The sequence below is a fragment of the Chiloscyllium plagiosum genome, unplaced genomic scaffold (genome assembly GCF_037043375.1).
Source record: "Chiloscyllium plagiosum isolate Xiang-an unplaced genomic scaffold, Cpla_swu_hap1 HiC_scaffold_18, whole genome shotgun sequence".
Taxonomy (NCBI): Eukaryota; Metazoa; Chordata; class Chondrichthyes; order Orectolobiformes; family Hemiscylliidae; genus Chiloscyllium; species Chiloscyllium plagiosum.
The window spans coordinates 88,159,583-88,187,428 of record NW_028270156.1 but is presented as its reverse complement, the minus strand read 5'-3'; the positions used below and the strand labels follow the sequence as shown (position 1 = coordinate 88,187,428).

General features: G+C 42.1%; 1 pseudogene across 1 annotated transcript; it reads right to left on the bottom strand.

The window, feature by feature from the left end:
* LOC148147037 (NACHT, LRR and PYD domains-containing protein 3-like) lies at window positions 1-25,288 on the bottom strand (annotated as a pseudogene). Its single transcript, XR_015760230.1, has 9 exons — window positions 25,135-25,288; window positions 24,896-24,980; window positions 23,619-23,787; window positions 18,090-18,261; window positions 17,925-17,990; window positions 14,209-15,956; window positions 8,925-9,011; window positions 7,277-7,444; window positions 1-2,304 (listed from the first exon to the last, which is right to left on the bottom strand). The product of XR_015760230.1 is annotated as an NACHT, LRR and PYD domains-containing protein 3-like (transcript).
* Window positions 25,289-27,846: the final 2,558 nt, after the last annotated feature.

Below are 27,846 nucleotides of genomic sequence, written 5' to 3'. Positions count from 1 at the left end.
TGAACATATGTTTATTACACAAATAACCATATGTTTATGACAAATTGAGTATAGCTTTATGTACAACTGAAGACAGGTAGTAATAAGAAATAATTAATAACAAACAGGTTTATTGTAAAATTGAACAAATTGCAGAGTATGGAGTACAGGAGTTGGAATGCCTTGTTGCAGGTGTACAAGAGCTCTTTGAAGAAGTAACAAAGAGGATTGATGAGGACAGAGTAGTAGATGTGATCTATATGGACTTCAGTAAGGCTTTGACAAGGTTCCCCATGGGAGACTGATTCGCAAGGTTAGATCTCATGGAATACAGGAAGAACTAGCCATTTGGATACAGAACTGGCTCAAAGGTAGAAGACAGAGAGTGGTGGTGGAGGGTTGTTTTTCAGACTGGAGGCCTGTGACCAGTGGAGTGCCACAAGGATCCTCTACTTTTTGTCATTTACATAAATGATTTGGATGTGAGCATAAGAGGTACAGTTAGTAAGCTTGCAAATGACACCAAAATTGAAGGTGCAGTGGACAGCGAAGAGGGTTACCTCAGATTACAACAGGATCTGGACCAGATGGGCTAATGGGCTGAGAAGTGGCAGATGGAATTTAATTCAGACAAATGCGAGGTGCTACATTTTGGGAAAGCAAATCTTAGCAAGACTTATTTACTTAATGGTAAGGTCCCAGGGAGTGTTGCTGAACAAGGAGACCTTGGAGTGCAGGTTCATAGCTCCTTGAAAGTGGAGTCGCAGGTAGATAGGATAGTGAAGGCAGCGTTTGGTATGCTTTCCTTTATTGGTGAGAGTATTGAGTTATAGGAGTTGGGAAGTCATGTTGCAGCTGTGCAGGACATTGATTAGGCCACTGTTGGAATATTGCATGCAATTCTAGTCTCCTTCCTATTGGAAAGATGTTGTGAAACTTGAAAGGGTAAAGAAAAGATTTACAAGGATGTTGCCTGGGTTGGAGGATTTGAGCTATAGGGAGAGACTGAACAGGCTCCGGCTGTTTTCCTTGGAGCGTCGGAGGCTGAGGGGTGACCTTATAGAGGTTTACAAAATTATGAGGGGCATGGATAGGGTAAATAGGCAAAGTCTTTTCCCTGGGGTCGGGGAGTCCAGAACTAGAGGGCATAGATTTAGGATGAGAGGGGAAAGATATAAAAGAGACCTAAGGGGCAACTATTTCACGCAGAGGGTGGTACGTGTATGGAATGAGCTGCCAGAGGAAGTGATGGAGGATAGTACAATTGCAACGTTTAAGAGGCATTTGGATAGGTATATGAATAGGAAGGGTTTGGAGGGATATGGGCCGGGTGCTGGCAGGTGGGACTAGATTGGGTTGGGATATCTGCTCGGCATGAACGGGTTGGACTGAAGGGTCTGTTTCCATGCTGTACATCTCTATGACTCTATGACATGAGTGAGGTCACATTTGGAATACTGTACACAGTTCGAGTCACTCTACTATAGAAAGTAACTATTAAACTAGAAAGAGGGCAGAAAGAATTTACTAGGATGTTACCTGGACTGGAAGGTTTGAGCTACAAGAGATGAGATAGGATGGGACATTTTTCCCTGGAGTTTAGGAGATTCAGGGGTGACCTTATACAGAACTATAAAATCATGAGAGGCGTAGATAAGGTAGGTCGCCAGCAGCTTTTCCCCAAGGGAGTCTAAAACTCTGGGGCATATGTTTAAGGTGAGTGGAGAGAGATACAAAAGGGCATAGAAAGGCAGTTTTCTTCACACTGAGGATGGTGAGTGTCTGGAATGGGATGCCAGAGGTGGTGGAAGTGAGTACAATTTTATCATTTAAGAAACATTTAGACAGGTGTATGGATGGGTTAGATACGGGGGTACATGGACCAAACACAGGCAAAAGGGACTAGTTTAACGGTGAAAACTGGACAGCATAGGCACGCTGGCCGAAAGGCCTGTTTCTATGACGGCGATCTCTCGGACTCTTTTATAAAAGCTTCACAATCACAGCTCCATCTCCCTGTGCTCGACGGTGAATATCACCCACACACCAACACACACCAGCTGCTACTGAAAGTTTCTATTGAATACTCCACATCGTTCCCATTCTATTTCGGAATTCCAGGAATTGCTTTTCTTGAGCCAATGTAATATCTCATGTGTTTCACTTGATGGAGGTGAGAGAAATACACCTCTCAGTAATATCAAGTCCAAATAGTTGGCAATTTCTTGATCCTTTGATCACACAAATACTTGGACACCAGCCCTGCATTCTCTCAGTGATCGGAGCTGCTTCTTTCCATCTGAACTGAACTGATTCCTCCATAATCTAAGAAAGAAATTAATGATTAATAACCAACCAATTAATAAAGTTAAAATGACAGAATCATTCATAATTTTCCAATTGAAACACACATTTTGAAATCAAACTGTGAGCAGCTACACAGTAACAAATGGGTGTAAGTGGTGGGGGAAAGAGAATCTAATGAGCTGCTGCACACACAGACAGTGCTGTAAGAAACTAAGGTATTGATATTTGGGGAATGATGTAAATTGAGGATGTAGTTGGAGGGGGAAATCGCATTGGACTTGTAATGCAGTGACCTAGAGTACAAATGCCAGCAACTGGCTGAATTTTATCTCAAATAATTAATCCATCTGGAATTGAAAGTTAGTTTCATAGTCACCATTTTCATAGAACCTAATCAGTGATTGCTGTAAATACACATCTGCTTCACTCATGTCCATCACCAAAGGGAATCTGGGAATCTTACCTGGTCTGGCCCAGAGGTATTTTCAGAAGACATTAAATAGTTCTGACTGATATACAATGTGTTTAAAGATGTATGTTTCAGATATGAATATGAAATGAAAATGGGATGGATATGTGGTTTCAACTTTGGCACTGAAGCTTACAACACACGTAATTAACACGGTAATGACTCCTTCCTAACGACTGGTATCAAGACAGATATGGGCAAGGATTTTTATTTTGCTGATTTTACATCACTTCACACTGAAATGTTGATTGCATTTTGAACACCATCTCAAAGAAGTGCTTCAAATGGCAAGGACGGAGAATAGATTCCGACTGGGGAGCATCAGATTCTCAGTAGCAACACAAGGGACCAAATTCGTGAGGACATTGTCAACCAGACTAGACCTGAAACTCGCGCAAAGGGAACCAATAAGAGATAACAACTTGTTTCAACTTAATGAGATGGGAATCGCGGAGGCCATGGGACTCAGCAGGAGAAAGAGCATCCACCAGAGGGTGGTAGTGAGAAGTGACTGAGGAAAATTCTGGGAGTTGAATCACTAGAACAGGGAAGGAGATTGCTGAGTATTCAGTGTCAAAGAACAGCTGGATTAACTCCTGGAAAGGGAGGGTGAACAGCAGTGTGTGTGATTCAGGTGGGAGCTAACCATCAACAACTTTAAGGCAGAGCAAAGAGAGTCTTTCAGCAAGGTGATGGTCCTCCAGGAGCAGTTGATGTTTGTCTCGTTGTGCGTCCCGGGGAACAGACTGTAGAGCACAGAGTCTTGCGTCATGGAACTGCTCAGGATGAACCTTGACAAAGGCCACTGCATCTTTCTCCAGACTTCCTTTGCAAAGACAAATTCCAGAAGAAGATGTGTGACAGTCTCTCTCACCCCCACAACCCCTTAGAGAGTAGCATGCTGAGGCGAAGAGAGTCTGGGTTCGAGAGAGGCAGAGAGAGAGAGAGAGACAGACAGACAGAGAGAGAGAGACAGAAAAAGAGAGAAAAAAAAGAGAAGAGGATTCAACGACAGGAGCAGGGCTGTCTAGTTGCCTACATGCAGTGCCTTGGTGAGACCACACCTGAAGTCATGTGTATAGTTTTTGTCCCTTATCTAAGGAAGGACATTCATGCATAGAAGGAATACAACAAAGGTTTCCCAGACTGACTCGTGGGATAGCAGGACTGATGAATGAAGGGAGACTGGATCAGTTAGGACTATTTTCACTGTAGGTTAGAATAATATGGGGCACCTTTTAGAAACCTACAAAATTCTAACAGGAAAGGTCAGGGTAAACACAGGAAGGATGTTCCCAAGGTCCAGAACAAAGGGTCAATGTCTAAGGATCTGGGGTAGGCTATTTGGAGCTGAGCTGAGGATAAATTTCTTCACTCAAGTTGAAGTGAGTCTGAGAAATTCCCTGTCAGAGAGAGTGTTTGTTGGCTAAAACACTGAATGGTTGGAAAGAAAAAGTTACATATTGTTCTCAAAAAGAACAGAAATTTCTGGTGAAACTCAGCAGGTTTACAGAGAGAGAAACAGAGTCAGCTGTGAAGAAGGATCACTGGACTCGAAACATTAACTTTATTTTCTCTCCACAGATGCTGTCAGGCTTGTTGAGTTTCTTCAGCAATTTTGGCTTTTGTTTCAGGTTTCTACTATCTGTATTTCTTTGCTTTAGTATGTCATGTTGTGGCTGTGCAGGCCATTGCTTTGGCCACTTTTGAAATGCTGCATGCAGCTCTGGGCTTCTTGCTATAGGAAGGATGTTGTGAAAGTTGAAATGGTTCAGAAAGGATTTACAAGGATGTTGCTGGGGTTGGAGGGTTTGATCTAGAGGGAGAGGCTGAATAGGCTGGGGCTGTTACCCTTGAAGCGTGGGAGGCTGAGGGGTGACCTTATTGAGGTTTATAAAACAATGAGGGGCATGGGTAGGGCAAATAGACAAGATGTTTTCCCCAGGGTTAGGGGAGACCAAAACTAGGGGGCATAGGGTTAAGTTGAGGGGGCAAGATTTAAAAGGGTCTTAAGAGGCAACTTTTTCACACAGAGGGATGGTATGAGATTAGAGTGAGCTGCCAGAGGAAGTGGTGGAGGCTGGTACAATTACAGCATATAAAAGGCATCTGGATGGGTTTATGAATACGAAGGGTTGATGGGGATTAGGGCCAAATGTTGTCAAATAGAGTCTGTGATGATGCTGCTCCTTTAACAAGGTTCTATTGTACTTGGTTTTCTTCCCCCCAGAGAGATCGTAAAAGACACAGGTTCCAAAAGGTTTGGGTTTCAAAGGGTTTTACGGCCAGTTTGATTATAGCTACAGATACTGCCTCCAGCAAAAAGTTTTATTTTTAAAAGAATTTGTGCAATGAAAGGTGAATGGTCACTTCCGCCAGCTCAGCTTTTCTCTGGTTTGATTTGGTTTTTGGACGTCTGGCTATTCACTGAAAGCAGGCAGGTAGTGTTTTGAGGCTGCTGATCCAAGAAACAGTTACGTGAAAGAAGCAGGTTCGTGCTGATCCTCTCTGTCTGACATCTCTCTCCTGTAAGACCCTGTGTTGATGCTACCTTTTGTGCCACGAGGTGTTTATGGGGATTGTTGCAAGTATAGGGAACAACAGGTAAAGTCTGTTTGGTTTTTGGATAAGTGAGGTTATTTAGTGGGCAGCACGGTGGCACAGTGGTTAGCACTGCTGCCTCACAGCGCCTGAGACCCGGGTTCAATTCTGGCCTCAGGCGACTGACTGTGTGGAGTTTGCACATTCTCCCCGTGTCTGCGTGGGTTTCCTCTGGGTGCTCCGGTTTCCTCCCACAATCCAAAAGATGTGCGGGTCAGGTGAATTGGCCACGCTAAATTGCCCGTAGTGTTAGGTAAGGGGTAAATGTAGGGGTATGGGTGGGTTGCGCTTTGGCGGGTCGGTGTGGACTTGTTGGGCCGAAGGGCCTGTTTCCACACTGTAATGTAATCTAATCTGTAATCTAATCTAATTCTGCATTCGGTTCTCTTTTGCTTCTATTTCATTGACTAATCTTGTAAATAAATTTGGTTTTGTTTAAAATGAAGTGGTTTGACCAATGGCACCTCTCCTGGAATATCCACTTTACACCTTCTTAAAACAACGAGCAATGTTAGGGTCTGGGCTACTTTCTTGAAATGTTTTGAGGGGGTCTGGCCTGGTCCATAACAAGTCAGAGACATGTACAGCACAGAAACAGATCCTTCAGTCCTACTCGTCCATGCTGACCAGATATCCGAACCTAATCCAAAAATCATTCAACACCAGGTTATAGTCCAACAGGTTTAATTGTAAGCACTAGCTTTCGGAGCACTGCTCCTTCATCAGGTGGTTGTCCGGAACAGTGCTCCGAAAGCTAGTGCTTCCAATTAAACCTGTTGGACTACAACGTAGCGTTGAGTGATTTTTAACTCTGCATACCCCAGTCCAACACTGGCAGCTCCACATCCTAACCTAATCTAGTTCCATTTGCCAGCGCTTGTCCCATTTCCTTCCTATTCTTGTGCCCACCCAGATGCCTTTTAAACATCATAATTGTACCAGCCTCCACTATTTCTCTGGCAGCTCATTCCATACACGCACCACCCTCTGCATGAAGAGGTTGCCCCTTAGGTCCCTTTTCGATGTTTCCCCTCACCCTAAACCTACGCCCTCTAGTTCTGGACTCCCCCATCCCAGAGAAAGACCTTGTCTACTTACCCTAACCATGGGACTCATTATTTTATAAACCTCTATAAGGTCACCCCTCAACCTCCGACGCTCCAGAGAAAACAGAGTTTATTCAGCCTCTCCGTACAGCTCAAAGCCTCCAACACTGACAACAACTTTGTAAATCTTTTCTGAACCCTTCCAAGTTTCACAACATCCCTCCTCTCGGAGAGAGACGAGAATTGCACAGAATATTACAAAAGTGGCCTAACCAATGTCATGTACAGCTTCAACATGACCTCCCAACTCCTAGACTCAGTCCTCCGACCAATAAAGGAAAGCATACCAAATGCCGCCTTCACTCTCCTATCTGTGACTCCACTTGCAAGGAACTAAGAACCTGCACTTCAAGGTCTCTTTGTTCAGCACAGTCCCCAGGACCTTCCCATTAAGTGTATAAGTCATGCCCTGATTTGCCTTTCCAAAATGTAGCACCTCACATTTATCTAAATTAAACTCCATCTGAACTAGATTAATTTGGGGTATCTGTTCGACATGGACAGTTAGACAAAAGAGCCTGTTTCCGTGCTAAACATCTCTATAACGCCAGGCAGATAAAGTTCTTAAGGGTTAAAGGGGTCAAAGATATCAGGGAGAAAACAGGAACAGGGTTCAAAGTTGGATAATCATCCATGGTATATATAATGATAGATCAGGGTCTATGGGCTGAGTGGCCTGCTGCTGCTCTGATTTTCTATGTTCCGGTGAATTAATATGTTAAGCACCCCTGAAGAACTTGCTGTGGACATGACTTAAGGAAATTATTGTTTACAATACAATGGAAATGTTTAATGTTTTAACATATGCACTCACTGAATCAGCTCCAAATTCTTGCAGTTGATGATGAAGTTTCTCATTTTCGGAATGCAATCATCAGTGAATTTATTTCCATCCAGGTATAGCATTGACAATGATTCACTCTGACTAAATGCCAACCTCAGGTCTTCAATGCAAGCAAATGTCAGATTGTTATCCTGCAAACTAAAGATTGAGAATTACAAATCAGTTTTCAATACAGCTCGAAAAGATAAAAGAAATTCCACTGAGAAGGAAAAGCAATAATTGGATCAGCATAACAAAGTGAGAAAGCTTTTGAACCATCAGCCTCCTTTTCATTTTATTTGACTCAGTAATGACGAACTAATAATCAATTAACTTTAATGCTTTTAGTCTTTAACACTATTATTCCTTAATTGAAAGACATTACTCTTAATTTTGAAAAGAATATGTGTACCTACAGCCTCACAGAATCAAACAGGGTACAGTGCAGGAGGAGGTGATTCGAGGCTCCGAATGAGCAATTCACTTCCTGCCACTCTGTATCCCGTATCCCTGTGCACTGGGCCTTTCCAGACCAAAGTTTAATTCCTTTTTGAACACTTCAGTTGAACCGGCCTCTGCCATGATGTCAGTCAGGCACAACATTCCAACCTTAACCAGTCACTGTGCAGAAAAGATTATCTCACATTGTTCTTGCTTCTTTTGGCAATTTCTTGAATTTTTGTGCTGATATACTTGATCATTTCATGGCAGTGAACAGTTTATTGCTACCGACTCTTTCCACTGTCATTATCATTTTTAATACTTCATTCAAATTACATCACAGCTTCCTTTCCTTAATGGAGACAGATCCAATGTTTGCAATCTATCTTCAGACCTTATGTTCAGGATCCATGAAATCCTTTTCATGAGACATTTCTTCCTTTCTCCGATGCCCTGCATCTCTCCTCAAGCATTGTAACAACGTGGGATGTAAACACATCAGCTTAGGCCAAATTTTATTAATTGAACAAAAAAATTAACTTTTTTACTTTCGTCTCTGAATCTTAACAACTCTTTTTGTTGAGAATCTGAAAATTGTCCTTCTCTAGTTGGAAGAAGTGTGGTTTGAACTGGCTCCTGAATGAATGGCTTAACTGTAACTTTAAAATAATGCTCTTTCCTTGATCTTTTAGCTAACGACCCTGTCCCATCATTCAGCATTTTAAACATCTCCATTGGTTACCAGCTGACCATAATTTCCACAAAAAGATTCTGATTCAATTTCTCCCTCATATCTTCCTGTTGAAATTTGATTGCAGTCTAATATATACTTGTTGTGCAGAACAGAACAGAATACTCCAGATGCAGTCTAGCAAGATCGAAGAATGTGGTGCTGGAAAAGCATAGCCGGTCAGGCAGCATCCGAGGAGCAGGAAAATCGACATTTCGAACATAAACCCTTCATCAGGAATCCTAATGAAGGGTTTATGTTCAAAGCATCGATTCTCCTGCTCTTCGGATGCTGCCTGACTGGCTGTGCTTTTCCAGCACCACACTCTTGACTCTGATCTCCAGCATCTGCAGTCCTCACCTTCCCCTATATTTTCAACAGTGGTCATGCCAAAGATACAGCAAATTCCCGACTTGCCGCAAATCATTGCACATAAAATTTGGGGTTAATGTTGGGAAGATTACCTACTCCAATCGCTTTGTTTTGCATTCCGAATGCGCCAATGATGCAGACAAAATGTTGACTCCTGTATCTCCAATGTTATTGTCATTCAGCCTAACAGCCAAGGAAAAAAAAAAACAATCAAGGAGTGGGAAATCTCTCCGATTAACATAACATAAAATTCACCTTACAGAAACTCCATCCAATTGTTTCTCATTGACACACTGAGGCATGGGCAGATCGAACAGTGTTGTGCAGTATTAGAAAACAGATTGAAATCTTGCATAACTATTCTCACTGAATTAGTTGGTGACCAGTGAACACATATTTCAAACAATAGATTAATTGTTTGGTGAAAAATGAGAGGTGTACAGTTCTTATCATATATTTTACTCAGTAAATTGCTGTTACTCGTTCACTGACTGAAAGGCTATTGACAGTACAACCCAGCACAACTCTGAAAAGAGGAATTTGATATATACCTGAAGGAGAAAACATGTGATAGCTTTGAGGGAAGAGGAGGGGAATAGGATGAAGTGTGTAGGCCATTTAAGGAGCCAGTGCAGACATAATTGGCCAGATGGCCTTATTATGTACTACCCATTTTATGACCTGGAAATAGAATATATATTTTAACCCAAAACTGGACACATAGGATTCAGGGAGAGCTTGCCAATTGGATACAAAATTGGCTTATCAGGAGACAATGTGGAGGGTTGTTTTTCAGACTTGGAGGCCTGTCACCACCGATGTTCCACGGGGATCGGTTCTGGCTTGTGTTTTGTTTGTCACTTATAGAAACGATTTGGATGAAAATACAGGAGGCATGGTTAGTAAGTTTGCAAATGATATCAAAATTGGTGGCATAGTAAAGAAGATGATTTTCTAAGGGATTTTGACAAAATGGGTCAATGGGTTGAGAAATGGCAGATGGAGTTCAATCTAGATAAATGCATTTTGATACAACAAACTTGGGGAGAGGTTAATCAGTTAATGGGAGGGCTTTGGACAGTGTTGTACAACAGAGGGAGCTAAGGATTCAGGTACATAATTCTTTGAAGTTTGTATTGATGAGGCCTCTTCTGGAATACTGTGTCCAGTTATAATCACTTAGGTAAAAGAAGAATATTGTTAAGGTGGAGGAGGTTCAGAAAAGGTTTACCAGGAAGCTTTGATATGGAAGGTTTGAGTTAGAAGAAGAGGCTGGATAGACTGGGATTTTTTTCCCACTGGAGCATAAGAGGTTGAGAGGTGACCTCAGAGGGTTATAAAATCATCAGCGGTATAAAAAGGCTTAATGGTAGGTGTCTTTTCCCGAGGATGGGGGATTTCAAGACTAGGGGCACATTTTTAAGGTGAGAGGACACAGAGTTAAAAAAGTCACAAGAAGAAATTTTTTTAAACTCAGAGGGTAGTTCCTGAGGAAGTGGTGGATATGGGTGCAATTAGTGGCAGATGGAGTTTAATTCAGATAAATGCAAGTTGCTGCATTTTGGGAAAGCAAATCTTAGCAGGACTTTCCACTTAATGGTAAGGTCCTAGGGAGTGTTGCTGAACAAAGAGACCTTGGAGTGCAGGCTCATAGCTCCTTGAAAATGGAGTCGCAGGTAGATAGGATAGTAAAGAAGGTGTTTGGTATGCTTTCCTTTATTGGTCAGAGTATTGAGTACAGGAGTTGGGAGGTCATGTTGCAGCTGTACCAGACATTGGTTAGGCCACTGTTGGAATATTGTGTGCAATTCTGGTCTCCTTTCTATTGGAAAGATGTTGTGAAACTTGAAAGGGTTCAGAAAAGATTTACAAAGATGTTGCCAGGGCTGGAGGATTTGAGCTATATGGAGAAGCTGAACAGGCTAGGGCTGTTTTCCCTGGAGCATCGGAGGCTGTGGGGTGACCATATAGAGGTTTACAAAATTATGAGGGGCATGGATAGGCTAAATAGACAAAGTCTTTTCCCTGGGGTTGAGTAGTCCAGAACTAGAGGGCATAGGTCTAGGGTGAGAAGGAAAAGATATAAAAGAGACCTAAGGGGCAACTTTTTCACACAGAGAGTGGTACGTGTATGGAATGAGCTGCCAGAGGATGTGGTGGAGGCTGGTACAATTGCAACATTTAAGAGGCATTTTGATGGGTATATCAATAGGAAGGGTTTGGAGGGATATGGGCTGGGTGCTGTCAGGTGGGACTAGGTTGGGTTGGGATATCTGGTCGGCGTGGACAGGTTGGACCGAAGGGTCTGTTTCCATGCTGTACATCTCTATGACTCTAAAAGATATTTCGATAAATAGAAGAGAAGGAAAGGTTCGGAGGGATATGGGCCTGGAGCAGGCAGGTGGGACTAGTTTAGTTGGGATTACGTTCAGCATGGACTGGTTGGACCAAAGGATCTGTTTCCATGTTATTTGACTCTATGACAAGTTGAACGCAAGACAAAAAATTGATTGTCTTATATCCAATTTTTTAAAACATTTGTGCAATTATATTGCATTGAACTCATCCATATGTAATCCAGCAAAGAGTAAAAGCAGTGGTTAATTGTGAGGCATTATTGCCCTGCCTGGATAACACAACAAAGAAAAAGACTTATAGACATCAATCAATCAATAAATTCCTGCTTCTCTGATGCATTTAACAATACACAAGCTATGTTTTAAGTTCCAAGCAGAATGGATAATTGTTCATCCCAACAGTCATGTAAAATATGTGGTGATGAGCTGCCCAATCTCCCTGCTGCTGAGGTGAATGGTGAATTTTGTGCTACCACAAAGGGCAGATCATGCCTCCTGTAAATCACAGACTGTTGAACCTCTATTTCAAACCCACCCTGACCCTCACCCGTAACAGTTTCAGATACATGAATGGCAGCCTTGCTGTGTTAGCAACGTATTCTGCATTGAACTAGGTACAGCATTCACTTACTATTTATCTAATGAATGGTTGGGTCAAATACAATATCAGATTAGCTTTGGTTTGTAAAAGTAAACTACAAAGGATGATATTCATCTCTGCAATGGCACACAATTGGTGACAGAGGTTGGGTTCAACAGTTTGATTTGCCACCTGATCTCCATTGCTATTCTCTGTCAGTGAACTGTGTTCAGTCACACACCAGGTCTGTTCATTTAATTGAGGGCCTCTTAGGATTAGTGTTCAAACCTTCGCCAACTTTTCGTTGAATTTATTATTTTATCAATTTTGATTTGTAGCTGTGAACTGCAATGAGCTGGAAATGATCTTTGGATTGTGAACAGCAACTTGTGTTTCAACAAAACAAACAAACAAGCTGCTGTTTGTTCGTGAGGTGGGGCCTCACAGTTAATGGCAGGTTAGCTCTTGATCAATAGGATCCTGTAGATGATTCAGCACAGTGGGAGAGCAGCACATTGAACCAGATAAGAAATGTTTGGGAATTGATCAGGCCAGTACCTGGGAATTGTTGTGAACAAGCCTGGGATACAACATAAAATCAAAAGAACTGTGGATACTGGACATAAGAAACAAAAACAAAAATTGAAGGAAAAGCACAGCAGGTCTGGCAGCATCTGTGGATAGATATATTTCGGTCCAATGAGCTTTCCTCAGAACAGCAATTTCCATTTGTTTTTGGGAGAGAACGAGATGGTCAAACATAGGCATAGATCACAGTTTAAGTTGGTTTTTGGGAGTGTGCTTTTGAGAGAATGAACTTAGCTATTGACGCTACAGCATGAAGATTTAAATGCTCCCTGCCTAACCTTCCACTTTATTTCAGAATTTCAGTTCTCAGAGTGAATTCAAAGGTGGCACAGATCGATATCTTCAGAAAATTAACAAAGAAACCATTAAATATACATTGAGAGTAAGATATGAAAACCACTTAATCTGGCCAGTTTTGTTACTTTATTTTAATTATCCCTTCACTGTGTTTACTTGTCTGTCTGTCTGTCTTTTGTGTGAATTGCCCTGAAAACAAGGTTATTGGTTTCAAACTTTGTTGTTTAAGTTTGCTATGCTAAAGTTCCTCTTTTGATAATAAATTGCTTTTTTTTTGTTGTTTCAGTTATTAACCTACCGTCTAGGTTTCATTATCAACAGAGTCTGCGATTGGTTATAAAGTCTGGTTAGGAATTGCTGAGGTTAAAATATTTGAAGGTTTTAATTTTACTCTGTTGTGAACACAGAGGTACGATGATTTGGCTCAGTTCTTTATTTCCTTGTCATAGCACTAGTTAAAGACTCTGCCAGACTCCTTATGGCTTTGAATGTCTCACAGTGTAAGACCAACCAAGTTCGCCTGGTGCTTTTTTTTTGTTATAGTTAGAGCACTCAGTATCAAGGTCAATGCGGTAGTAGCGTTAAAAATAAATAAAAAACATGGAAAACTCCTTGACTCTCAGAAAAAAAACGAATAGTAATTGTGATTCAGCTACTATAGTGACAAGTGGCTCAACAGTTAGCATTGTTTCCTCACAGCACCAGGGATCTGGGTTTGATTCCACCCCTGGGTGACTGTCTGTGTGGAGTTTGCACATTTGCCCAGTGTCTGCGGGGGTTGCCTCTGGGTACTCCGATTTCCTCCCATAGTCAACTATGTGCAGGTTAGATGGACTGATCATGCTAAATTGCCCATAGTTTCCAGGGATGTGCAGACTAGATGGGTTATAGAGTCATAGAGATGTACAACAAGGAAACAGACCCTTTGGTCCAACTCGTCCATGTCGACCAGATATCCTTAATTAATCTAATCACATTTGCCAGCATTTGGCCCATATCCATCTAAATGATTCCTATTCATAAACCCTCCAGATGCCTTTTAAATGTTGTAATTGCACCAGCCTCCACCACTTCCTCTGGCAGCTTATTCCATACCCACACCATCCTTTGTGTGAAGAAGTTGCCCCTTAAGTACCTTTTAAATCTTTCCCCTCTCACTCCCAGATCCCAAGGAAAAGACCTTGCCTATTTACCCTAAACATGTTCCTCATGACTTTATAAACTCGATATATAAGGTCATCCTCAGCCTTCAATGCTCCAGGGAAAACAGTCCCAGTCCATTCAGCCTCTCCCTATAGGTCAAACGCTCCAATCCTGGCAACATCCTTCTAAATCTTTTCTGTAGCCTTTCATGTCCCTTAGGAAATGCAGGGATAGGGGAGGGGTCTGGATGGGATGCACTTCAGAGGGTTGTTGCAGACTAGATGGTCCAAATGACCGTTTTATGCTCTGTAGAGATTCTAAGTTCCTATGAAATTCATATCAGGTGGAATTTATAAGAGAAAATCAATGGGTCATTGCTGACATGTTATCTAATTTCACCCGGATCAATACATACCTTAGAACTTTGCACTTGTGGATTGCAGGGGCCAATCATTTGATCCCCTCCTCCTGAATATAACATTTCTCCAAATTCAACTCCATCACTGATTCACAAAGTTGTACAACATGAGACATTACAAAACAGTCCATTGGGTTTAATCTCAGTGCATTCTTTGGATTGGAGTCCCCAAAGTTCAAACGCTCCACAGATCCAATGGTCTTCTGAACTAAAGCTCTATTCTGAGACTCCGACAAATAATGGAATATGTTCAGCAGTTTCCTCTTTCCAGTGGCTCTGTCCATGTTTTTGATTTCTGCCTGAACATTGGCCTGCAGCCAGTCTATCACCTGACAGGTCGTGTGATGAGACAGCGGACCCAGGAATGGTTCCAGATTTCGGGATGAAGTGGGTGTTGAAAGACCAACTAAAAATCGAATAAAAATCTCAAACCGACCATCATCCTTCGAAAAAGCACAGTGAAGCATTTCCACCACGTTCTGATGCTTTGGACTCAAATACTGAGCCAGGGCGGCCAAGAATTCCTGGATGGTAAGGTGGAGAAATGTGTACACAATGTTTTTAGCTGTGTCATCCCTTTCCAAGATCTCCATCATGAATCCTGAAATGAATTTGCTGGACTCCAGCTGATGCTGAATGAAGTGATTCTCATTAAAAACAATTCTCCTTTTCGAAACTCCCTGGTAAGCCAACTCCCCGAGTCGCTGTAAAACCATCTGCTGGTCCTCAACATCTCGCTTGTGGTTGTCCAAGAGATTGGAAAGGTAGATGGAGAAAAGTTGAGTGATAGTTTTGGGAAGAGGTTGCTTGCACTTCATCTGTGTAAAGAGTGGGCCTAAGGTTGAGCAAATGATCCAGCAATATGAAGGGTTGTAGCACATGGTGTACAGGATCTCATTCTCCTCGATGTGTTTGCAGACATTGGTAGCGAGTTGCTCACTGCCAAAAAAACTTTCTGAAAAATTCTTTTCTTTCATCAGCAAGAAAGCCCAGGATCTCAGCCCAAAGGTTGACATTGGCCTTTTCCAATGAGTCAAGGGCAGTCGGCCGGCTGGTAACCAGCTCAGAACAACCTCTGAGCAGCTGTTGCTGTACCAGGGAGTGCACCATTTCAAAAACATCACATCTGCAGTCAGGCGCAACACAGTGATTCGCAGAGACATCACCAGCCACGCGGCCAGTGAAATCAATCTAGTGTTTGTACTCATCTAATCCATCAAAAACCAAGAGAAGATACTCAGGTTTCATCCAGATATCTTCAATTATCTTTTCTAAATAAGGGTACTGATCCAATACGATTTCAGTCAGAGAAACGGCTCTGTTGATGGCATTAAGATTTCGAAATGTGAAATGTAGAACAAATTGGAACTGAGGATAGATGTTTCCTGCTGCCCATGCATGGACCATCCTCTGCACCATTGTTGTCTTACCAATGCCAGCCACTCCGCTAACCACCGTGGTGCCAGACAGGCTGGAGTGGCCAAGACTGCTCCTGAATAATTGATCAATCCGGATTTTTTCAAGTTCGCTGGTGAGGTACTTCCGCTGCCATTCTTCATGTTCCCTGCCTCTGGAAAGGAGCTCGTGTTCCACTCGTCTCCGTTCACGCAGAGTGGAAATAATGATAAGCTCTGTATATCGATCAGTGAGGGAAATGGTCGTTATTTTGCTGTCTCCTTTGATGGTGTGTTTGACCACATGCTCGGTTTGGTGGAGGAGGTGTTGCTTGTGTTGATCTTGTATACCTTTCATGACAATGATCAAAATTATGTTGGCATTGTTCTTATTTGTTAATTAACTACATTAAAACAATTAACGAGAAGCAAGGAGGAGTTTGAGTTGGGTAGCAATACAAAATATGTGAGTCGAATCCAAATTTTACTACGCTGTGCTAGAAATTAATCTTATCGAATAAATATTGAATTAAATTAAATATAAATCAGGGAGAATCAGATGGATTATAGTAGATTTTACATTATAACAGACAAGCCCCTCCACTCTATCGTCATCTCCATTTGAGGAGAATTTACCATTGGAACATGTGAGAAGCCAAATATTATCACATTGTTCACTTATTATTATTTACTGTATTCATTTTTGTTTTGTCTGTTGTCCCCAGTGGAGATAGTATCAGAGTGTTTATAAGATTGATGTCTGCTTCAATCTCAGACAATTTATACCTAATGTAAACATATGGCCCACTGGCTGAATAGGGACTGTGCATAATACTCACTTTTTCAATGCTTAATGTTGGGAACAGGATGACAAACCAGTGATACAATTAAATGTGCTATGTGAACCATAATTATAAAATAACACTGTCGATGTATAAGGATAACATTGGGATCTTCCACCAATTTTATCAACTCATTGTCCATTTCAGTGCGAAAGCTGAAGCCTCTCATTGTACAGTCTAAGATTGTATGTGAATGGACTCCCTATCTATTCTGAATCTTCATGTTAATCTACCTATACCCAGCTTGACCCCATATTTGATTTCATGTTTTAACAAGTCCGCGACATAGACGAAGCAAATCTTACCTCGATATGAGCCTAAATATGTTTCCAAGTCAACTAATTGCCTGGCCAGACAATTGAGTACAGTATTTGACACAGCTACTCTATGTCAGTAAGATTTCAGCAAATATGGGCTCTTCACAAATCCAATGTTTCAGCACTGTGTGTAGAAATGTGTTTCTGGGATATGTTACTTATTGAAAGACAATTCCTTATCTAGTCCTGGTTGATCAATCAGGTCAAGCTAATATCATTGTAGCCCTATTTGTGCCTTCATTCAATGCCCAAACAACATGTGTGCAATCTGATACATGTTGAACTCTAGTACATATGCAGTTGGTAGAAATATGACACTTGGATGTTTAAAGATTCTGTTTCTATACGTGACCCATATCCACACTTTCTTTAGGTCACTGTGCGTTTCAAGTCATTGCCCAGGGTGGAGCCGACATATGAATCAAGACCTTCTTCAACCAGTACATACATATCAGTTCAGTCTGTCCTCACTATGGGACCACACTCTAACTTCTGTATTCATCAGATCTGACTTCATCAGTAACTAGTCTAGAACCAATTGTGATCCTATAAATGACATCATCTTTACTCAGTCTGTCATGTATATGATTTAAGCTTTAACTGGGTCTGGAGCTTTATGTGACTCCAGCCCAATACAGACTTTGTAGACTCCGAGACTCTGGCGATATTGAGGTTTACATTTGCATAAAGGCACCCGACGGCCTTGTATTGACAGTAAAAGCAAGACTTCTTTTCAGACCCTGATGTGACTGAAGGGAAAAGAAATAATGGCCTGACAAAGTACCAGGGAAGATCTTGAAACCAACTGACTTGCAAAACTGAATGTGACTTTGTGGTTCAGCATCTAAAACTGGAAGGTTGGGCTCAGTCTGCTCCAGAGCAGCTGGGAAAATCAAAATGAGCATTCAGCAATTTCCAACAAAGCTCAATATCACACATGTGGCATATAATCTGTGGCAGATGGAACACTGTCCATGCCCAAGTTCCAGTTCATTTGCTTCGTGTTGTAACTTGGATTGTATTTTATAGAAACAGTTCATGGTAATAATTTGGAGGGTTTGTTTCCTTTCAGTGATGAAATGTGAGACACAAATAAAATGTTAGAACTTAATTAATGCGGTACGTTTTTATGATTAACGATTACTTTTATTTTGACTTACCTTTGAGGTGATCTGATAGCTCTCCTTCCATCTCTCCGATGCGTGCATTATAAAGCAAGTCAAAACCTGGGAAAGATGTTTCATTTCATTAGTAGTGTGTGGCAGCCTCACCCATTAAAGAGGCAACCATGTTTGATTGCTAGAAATACTTGGACTGTACAATACCTCTGCTCTGAATTTCTTTCAGAATGAGTTTCAGTTTTGGCTTTGATTCTTGCATTTTCACCAATGTTTCCCAAAATATTCGTTCTCTGCAGCCATTGGTTTTGGTCACTTTGTTCAGAAGATGTTTTGTTGCTTCCTTTCTCTGTTGATGCTCTGACAGATTACAGATATACTGGAATAAAAGAGAAGAACAGGTAAAATAGAAAGGGAAACAGGAAAAGGGAAACAATAGATGAAGGAACGGAATGGAAGAATGAATTGAAGAAGGAAATGAGGGAAAAAGAAAGATGGGAAAGAAAGAAACAAAGGAAGAACAATGAAATAAACCAGAAAGAAACAAGAAAAAGAAGAAATAGAAAGGAAAACAATGAAAGAGAGAAAATGATAAACAGCAGTGTCGTAACTGTGAAAAGCTGTTACATTAATGATATTCGATTGGTGAAGAATATTCATCTCAGCACACTGATGAGACCTTGCCTCCACTTGTGAAGAAGAACTATGAGGGAGACAATAGTTGTAGGAAAAAACAAGGGCTGCAGATGCTGGAAACCAGATTGTAGATTACAGTGGTGCTGGAAAAGCACAGCAGTTCAGGCAGCATCCGAGAAGCAGGATAATCGATGTTTTGGGCAAAAGCCCTTCATCAGGAATAGAGGAATCTATTGGATATGACATGAAACTTGCAGTTAACAAGTCATGTGATAAACAAAACTGGACTCTACAATATTGGAAGTGGAAGTTTTGGGGTTTGGGTTTGAATCCATAACACTTGAACTATGATGCAAACATGAGATCAATGTTGTCACTTTAATAGCTTGTTGTGCATTGCCTTTGATGCTAGAACCACAACACCTTCAATGAATTCCTACATTAAAAGTGGACTAGTTTCACTGCTATATCCAAAGAAACAAAAAGGAAATCCAATTCAATAGATTAGAAATTTTGTAGGAAACATTGAAAAGTTTGTAATTGCCAGGATTTTATTACAGTAAGAATTGAAAGGATATCAACGGTCATTATGGTATTTGGGGCAATTTGGGTAACTAGTTCTGATAACATCATGAAACTCCAATAATTGAAGTCATAAATATCCTTCAGCTCACCAACAGACACAATATTAACATCACTGCAACTGCATGAAGTGTTGCCTTTTCAACATGTGTGCTTACAAAGAACAAAGAGAATTTACAGTCCAGGAATAGGCCCTTTGGCCCTCCAAACCTAAGCCGATCCAAATGTACTGTCTAAACCTGTCGCCCAATTCCTAAGCACCTGTATCCCTCTGCTCCCCACCTACCCATGCATCTGTCCAGATGCATCTTAAATAAATCTACTGTGCCTGCCTCTACCACCTCTGCTGGCAACGCGCTCCAGACACCCACCACCCTCTGTGTGAAGTACTTGCCGCGTGAATCCCCCTTAAACCTTCCATCTCTCACCTTGAAAGCGTGACCTCTTGTTATTGAATACTTCACCCTGGGTAAAAGCTTATCTCTATCCACCCTGTCTATATCCTTTATGATTTTGTAAACCTCAATCAGGCCCCCCCCTCAATCTCCTTTTTTCTAATGAAAATAAACCTAACCTACTCAACCTCCCTTCATAGCTAGCACCTTTCAGACCAGACAACACCCTCGTAAACCTTCTCTGCAACCTCTCCAAAGTGTTCACATCCTTTTGGTAATGTGGCGCCCAGAACTGTACACAGTATTCTAAATGTGGCCGAACCAATGTCTTGTACAATTTGAACGTGACTTGCCAGCTCTTATATTCAATACCCCGTCCAATGAAGGCAAGCATACTGTATGTCTTCTTGACCAGTCTATCCACCTGTGCAGAAACCTTCAGGATACAAAGGACCTGCACTCCCAGATCTCTCTGCTCATCAACTTTTCCCAAGGCTCTTCCATTCATCGTATAATTCACTCTTGAATTAGTCTCGCCTAAATGCATCATCTCACATTTGACTGGATTGAAAACCATCTGCCACTTTTCCGCCCAACTCTCCAGTCTATCTATACCCTCCTGTATTCTCTGACAGTCCCTTATGCTTTCTGCTACTCCACCAATCTTCATGTCATCTGCAAACTTACTGATCATACCAACAGTGCCCTCTTCCAGATCATTTATGTATATCTCAAACAACAGTGGCCCCAACACTGACCCCTGTGGACCACCACTGTCACCTTTCTCCATTTCGAGAAACTCCCTTCAACTACTACTGTCTGTCTCCTGTTGCTCAACTAGTTCTTTATCCACCTAGCTAGAACACCCTGCACACCATGTGACTTCACTTTCTCCATAAGTCTACAATGGGGAACCTTATCAACTGCCTTACTAAAGTCCATGCATACGACATCAACAGCCCTTCCTTCATCTATCAACTTGGTCACTTCGTCGAAGAACTCTAATAAGTTGGTAAGGCACGATCTCCCCCGAACAAAACCATGTTGTCTAACACTGATAAGCCCATTATTTTCCAAATATAAATAGATCCTATCCCTCAGTACCTTCTCCAGCAACTTTCCCACCACCGACGCCAGGCTCACTGGTCTGTAGTTACCCACAATATTCCTACTACCCTTCTTGTAAAGGGGGACAACATGAGCAACCTTCCAGTCCTCCGGCACCTCACCTGTATTTAAGGATGCTACAAAGATATCTGTCAGGCCCCAGCTATTTCCTCTCTCGCCTCCCTCAGCAACCTGGGATAGATCCCATCTGGTCCTGGGGATTTGTCCACCTTAATAACCTCTAGCCTACCCAATACATCCTCCCTACTTGTGTAAGAGTGATCCACTCCACCAAGTCCTGGGCCTCCTCCACCACTAAATCCTAACCACCTGATATCTGGAGGAAGAATGTCTCATCTTCTGCCTTGGGACCCCCCAACCACCCAGAATCAATATGGGTTTCACCATTTTCCTCATTTCCCCTTCCCCCACCTTCTCCTAGATCCAACCTTCCAACTCAGCACTGCCCTCTTGAACTGTCCTACCTGTCCATTTACCTCCTACCAATCTGCTCCACCCTCCTCTCCAACCTATCACCTTCACCTTTATCTACCTATTGCATTGCCAGCTACCTTCACCCACCCCCCCCCCCCCCCCCCCCGCCAGCCCAACCCTATCTCTCAGTCCCCTTGGTCCACCACCCCCCATTCCTGATGGAGAGCTTGTGCCCAAAACGTCGACTCTCCTGCTCCTCGGATGCTACCTGACCTGCTGTGCTTTTCCAGCACCAGAGATTCTGATCTCCAGCATCTGCAGTCTCACTTTCTCATCCTTAAAATTAAATTGGGCGATTTTTCTTTTTCAATTTCTTTCTGGTTAGTGCAGACATGCTGCACTGAATTGCTTTATTCTGTATCTTTATATTCCTATCGTACCAAACCCACAACCCTGATATTCAATCTACAAACAATCTGGACTTGGAAATATTCTACCTTTCATTCACTGCAGCTGTTTAATAATCCTGGATCCCAATCCTATCGAGAATTCAGCTAGATTACATCAAATCGAGTGCAATGCTTCATGAAAGCATGTCATTCCCAACTTGGCAAGAACAATTAATGACCGAGCCACTGGGGAGGAAACTTAATGAAATGATAAATTTGCATGTTATTATATTTCACTTTGATGTCATAATCATTATCTGACTTAGCTTGATGGTTCATGTTTCTTCCACCAAGGAATAATTTGTTTTTGGAATCATGAAATGTTTCCTTCACAGCTCTGGTCTTAATTTGTAAACATTTTCCCGAAGGTTTTTTTTTTACTGTGGAATAGCTGGCATGATATACTTTTATAAATGTATGTCATCTGCCCAAGCATGAAAGGCTCTTCCCTTTAATATGAATTGATAAATTTTCAATTCTTGGTGACAGGCATATTCACTATGGCAAAACTGTATTCATTACATGTAACTTGTTTTTGTTTTGTTTAAAAATATTTTGTAGTTGTAAGAAATCATTTTGAATGAACTCTGCGTGTTAATTTCAAGTCACATTTACCAGTTTGTTTTGTATTTTTTACAATGTGACACATGAGCACGTGGAAAATCTATATTATGATTTGACTAGAGACCAATTACTTCACCTAAAAAGTAGACACAGTGAGTTCAAGGAACTTAGTCAGTGAAAAAAGCTGAATAATTCTCCAGCAACAAACAGCAACAGATTTTACTTAATTATATTTATGACAGTGGGCCAAAATGTATGCACCGTTTATATTCAACATCCAGAATTAACAAGAGGCAAATATGGGAACAGACTTTGATAGAGCACACTACGGAGCATATTGATTAGCAAAAGTAATTAGAACAGTGTCCAGAGATTTCTCAGCTAAACTCACCGAACATGAATAACATGGAACACTACCAAGTCAAGAAAACTTCACAAGGGGTTGTAATTCTTCACTTTCAATGATCTGGACAGGACACTTCTTCAAGAGTCCCTCAACATTACCTGCCTCAGTGACATGAGTGGCACCTTCCTGGTACTTGAACTTGAACTTCATAAGGTGACCTGTTTAAAACTTGACAACATATTTCTTATTTTTTTTAGATTCCCCACAGTGTGGAAACAGGCCCTTCGAAGAGTAACCTACCCAGACCCATGTCCCTCTGACTAACGCACCTAACCTATGGGCAATTTAACATGGCCAACTCACCTGACCTGCACATCTTTGGACTGTGGGAGGAAACCGGAGCACCCGGAGGAAACCAACGCAGACACGGGGAGAAATGTGCAAACTCCACACAGACAGTTGCCGGAGGCTGGAATCGAACCTGGGATCTTGGTGCTGTGAGGCAGCAATGCTAACCACTGAACCATCGTGCCACCCCGTGACAATGTTTCACTTATTTCTAGGTCGAGCCAAACTTAGCTCTTTCAGTTCTGAATTACACAATGACCACAGTGTTAGGGCTTAAACCAAAAGCTGCATACAACATAAACTGAAGAATTCCATCATAATTGATTTGGAACTCACTGGGTATTCCAGCGTCTCCCTTAAAACTGCTGACACCAATCCCTCCCCACCATGGTATTTTTATTTGTGCTCTCTGCTAGGATCTTGTTGCTTGCAGAGCACACACAAGCTATTTTTCCCAGTGAAATATTCATCATGGCATTTCTTCCATCTCGCTAAAACTGATCTGGGGTATCCTGACATTCTCTGATATGTGGTTTTCATCATCACATGAGTTCATCCACTAACCACTAAGCCATGGGGTCCCACCTCACTAATTTCTATTTTGCTCTCAGTTCGTTATCGGTCCTTCAAGTAAACAACTTTTCATTATTGTTTTTTCTTTGAAAAAAATATTGTTTCAGTATTTTCTATTTTCTGGTGCATTTTTATTTTCATACCCCTGACCCTTACTTTTATTGTTTTTCATATCATTAATGAGATGCACAACCTTGTTACTTTTTCTTAAATTTCCAAAGGTTCCTTCAATTACATGCCCACTTCAATCATTTTACTGATTAATAATAGAATAATGGAAAAATTCTATCATATAACTTACAGCGTAATTTCCATTGCTCAATGAATCAGTTGCTGTTAATGTCAGGGCAATGCTCTCCACCAAGTCTATATTGCATCCTCCAATCTCTCACAGTAGAATCGGGTAATCAGGTTTAACTCCCTGTCGCTGTCACTATTCAGCAATTGACTAATTCCTTTTCCATCATCGTCTGTCCGAAGAAAGTGAACAAAACATGCAATTAAAAAATCTAATGTAAAAAGTTAAAGAAATATCACACCAAAAACCTTCTATTTTCAACCATTGATACAAAATATTAATTTGCAATAAATAATTGTGCGATTTTACTCGCAGACTCTTCCTGTCTCTGTGTAGCAATTTCACAAGGATTAATGGTCTCTTTCTCCTCCTACATGACAGAGTCATAAACCTAAATTGTTTCAGTTCTCATTAGTTATTTCTAATCACTCTGTCCATAGATATTACACATTTAGGGTAGCAGGCTGAACTTGAACACACTTAAGAATTCTAACCCTGCACCATAGGAGCCCTTCATTGCTGTGTTTTATTAGTATATGTTTCTACCCAAAAGTGTTATCACATAAAAATGAGTTCTTTCCCACTCCAACTTCTTTTGTTGTTTTTTTTGTATAACGAGCAGCCACCACCAGTAAAAACTCATGTGTATCCAATTGATGATTTACAAGCGCAGCCTTTTTTGGGCAATGCAATACCAAATATAAACATGGCAGGGGACGTAGTGGGAAGAGAGGGAAGGGATAAAATTGAAATGGAGTTGGACGGGAAATAAAGCACTGTATGCCTCTGTGGTGTTCCATCCCTCTAAAGGCATTGAGATGGACATTCTGCGCCCCATCCCCAAGGACACCTGGGCTTGAATGGAACCACAGAAGGACAGATAGTTACCTCCCTCCACAGCCACACTGCCAAGACCTGTTTACAACCAGCGTGACCATCCAATTGATGTTACGAGCTGGTTCAGTAAACTGAATTTTGTGTTTCCATGTAGCAGGATCGTGAGCCGAGATGATCTCTCCTGCTGCCACAGATCATGTATGAGGGGATAAAACAACTGTTTTTGTTCATAGGTGGTCTGCCCAGTGGCCAAGCACCAAATACCATTCATCTGCAAGTTGTGCTCAGGCTATGCAGTCTCCTGAGATGCCTGCCATGCTGTTTACCATTCTGATAGCCACAGTTACTTCTCAGCCTTTCCTGAAATTGTAACATTCTATCCTGGAGTGTCTGATACTCATCAGGGAATATTGCCAGTAACACAGCTGATCTTTGAACTTTACCTTTTCCATTTCTTCCTTTCATTGAAGTACATTGTATTTGTCCCACATTTACTCCGTCCGTCATAATTTTGCATTTGTTCACAAGCTAAACAAAAGAATATGTACCATTGTTAGACTGATCAAAATGCTGGCGGAATTTTGTTGCTGCTGCTATTCAACAAATGTAAGCAAACTACATTCTAATAACAGCAAAATGATCGTGTTGATATCAAAATGCAATGACACTAAAAATATTTAACTGTATTGATTAAGATGAAGAGTCATCTAGACTCGGAACGTTAGCTTGTTCTCCCTCTGTGAATGCTATCTGACCCGCTGTGATCTCCAGCATTTGTTGTTTTCAGTTCCGATTCCAGCATCTGCAGTCATTTGTTCCCGCACCTTGATTAAGATCTCAGTGTGTTACCTTCTGGTTATATGATTGTCGTAGAGATCGACAGCACAGAAGAAGGTGATTCCGATTTATCCCCTTTTTCACACCTCTCTCAAAGACAGGTTGAGCAGGTTAATATTTAACCGACACTGTCAACACCCAGCACAGTCAATGCTTCCTGTGACCCGGCATGAAACGGTCTCACTCAGTGGGAGCTTCCACATCAATCCCGAAGGAGCGGACTCGGGTTTGAGGACACACCTTGAGGGGCTGAGGCAGCGGAAGGAGCTTCCGGGGCCAGACCTGGAGGGGAGTGACGTCACAATGCCAGAGTAACGTTTTGGACAGAAAGGCTGCTGATTGGTCAGTAACGGTCAGATGACTCACTCTGTTCTGACCTGAAACCTCCATTCACCTTTCCCTCCCCATCAGGTTTAAGGGCAATGGGAGTCAGGCTGGTGGGCGAGCAGTACAGTCCTGGGATTTAGAGTGGGATCTAGACTGCTATTTCTAGAATTAATTGCATATTTAATGTTCTTTAATGAGATTCTAACTCTAGGGCCATCTAGTTTGCTGTAAATTAATTTTAATAACAGTGGCACAGTGGTTAGCACTGCTGCCTCACAGCGCCAGAGACCCGCCTCAGGTGACTGACTGTGTGGAATTTGCACGTTCTCCCCGTGTCTGCGTGGGTTTCCTCCGGGTGCTCCGGTTTCCTCCCACAGTCCAAAGATGTGCAGGGTCAGGTGAATTGGCCATACTAAATTGCCCATAGTGTTAGGTAAGGGGTAAATGTAGGGGTATGGGAGGGTTTCGCTTCGGCGGGTCGGTGTGGACTTGTTGGGCCGAAGGGCCTGTTTCCACACTGTAATCTAATCTAATCTAATCTAATCTAATAGACATTAATTTTCAATGAAATAGTTGTGAGAAGATTAAAATGGCAGTACACTGGGTAGTTTGCTTATCATATCAAATGTGGGAAATAAGAGACAGTTCGAACAGTCATGCCAACCAAACCTGTGGGACCTGTCCAATTGTAGCTTCTGTCAGATTACATGGGTCAGAGTGGGGGGACACTTCTGGGCATTCAGGAAAGTGGGTGGAAAGCATCATAGACAGAAGTTTTAGAGTCGTGGACACTACCAAGGTTCAGGTAGGTAGCTGGAAGGGACAGGCAGTTGGAGACTGGGACACCCCTGTGGCTAAACCATCTCCAACATGTATACTGTTTTGGATATTGAGAGGAGAGGAGTGGAGTGGTGGGTAGGGCTCGATCAGGGGATAACAACAGTAGCTGCCAGAACAGTGCTACCACAGCTGGCACTGTTGTTCAACAGGCAGGATCAAAGTGCAGAAAACCAGTACTAATATCGGTCTCCATAGGCATTTCTGTGGCTGCAAAAGGGACCAGGATGGTGCATGGCCTCTCTTGTTCCAGGGTCAAGGATGTCTGTGAGTGGGCATAGAACATTGTCAAAAGGAACAATGAGTTGAAGCTGTACAGGACATTGGTTAGGCCACTTTTGGAATATCGTGTGCAATTCTGGTCTCCCTCCTGTAGGAAGGATTTGTGAAACTTGAAACATTTCAGAAATGATTTGCAGGAATGTTGCCAGGGTTGGAGGATTTGAGCTATCGGGAGAGGCTAAGGCTGGGGCTGCTTTCACTGGAGTGTCGGAGGCTGAGGGGTGATCTTATAGAAGTTTATAAAATCGTGAAGGGGCATGGATGGGATCAATCGACAAAGTATTTTCCCTGGGATGGGGGAGTCCAGAACTAGAGGGCATAGGTTTAGGGTGAGAGGGGAAAGATAAAAAAAGGGACCTAAGGGGCAGCGTTTTCACACAGAGGGTGGTGCTTGTATGGAATGAGCTACCAGAGGAAGTGGTGGAGTCTGGTACAACTACAGCATTTAAAATGCATCTGGAATGGGTACATGACTAAGAAGGGTTCAGAGGGATATGGACCAAGGTGCTGGCAAGTGGGACTAGATTAGGTTAGGATATCTGGTTGGCATAGATGAGTTGGACCAAAGGATCTGTTTCCATGCTGTACATCTCTATGACTCTGAGCAGCCAAAGAGTGTGGTACAGGTTGGTATGAATAACATAGGCAACCCCTCTGGGGTTCACATCTCGGGATTACTCCATGTGCCAGTGAGGCGAGGAATAGGAAGACAGTGCAGTGAAAAACATTGCTAAAAGGCTGTCGGATGGATGGCTTCCAATATGTGGATCGTTGGAATGTCCTCCAGGGTGATTGGGACCTCAACAAGAAGGAAGGATTTAACGCAAATTGGAGAGGCACCAATATCCTGGCAGGGAGGTTTGCTGGTGTCACTCGGTAGGTGTTTAAAGCAGGTGGGAGAAAGGGAGGACTGCAGATGCTGGAGATCAGAGTTGACTGTGGTGCTGGAAAAGCACAGCAGGTCAGGTAGCATCTGAGGAGTAAAAGTGTCAACGTTTCAGTCATAAGCTCTTTATCAGGAATGGGGCTTGTGGGTCAGGGGTTTGAGAGATCAATGGGAGAAGGCTGGGGCTGAAGGGAAATGTAACTGGAAATTTGTTAGGTAGGTGAA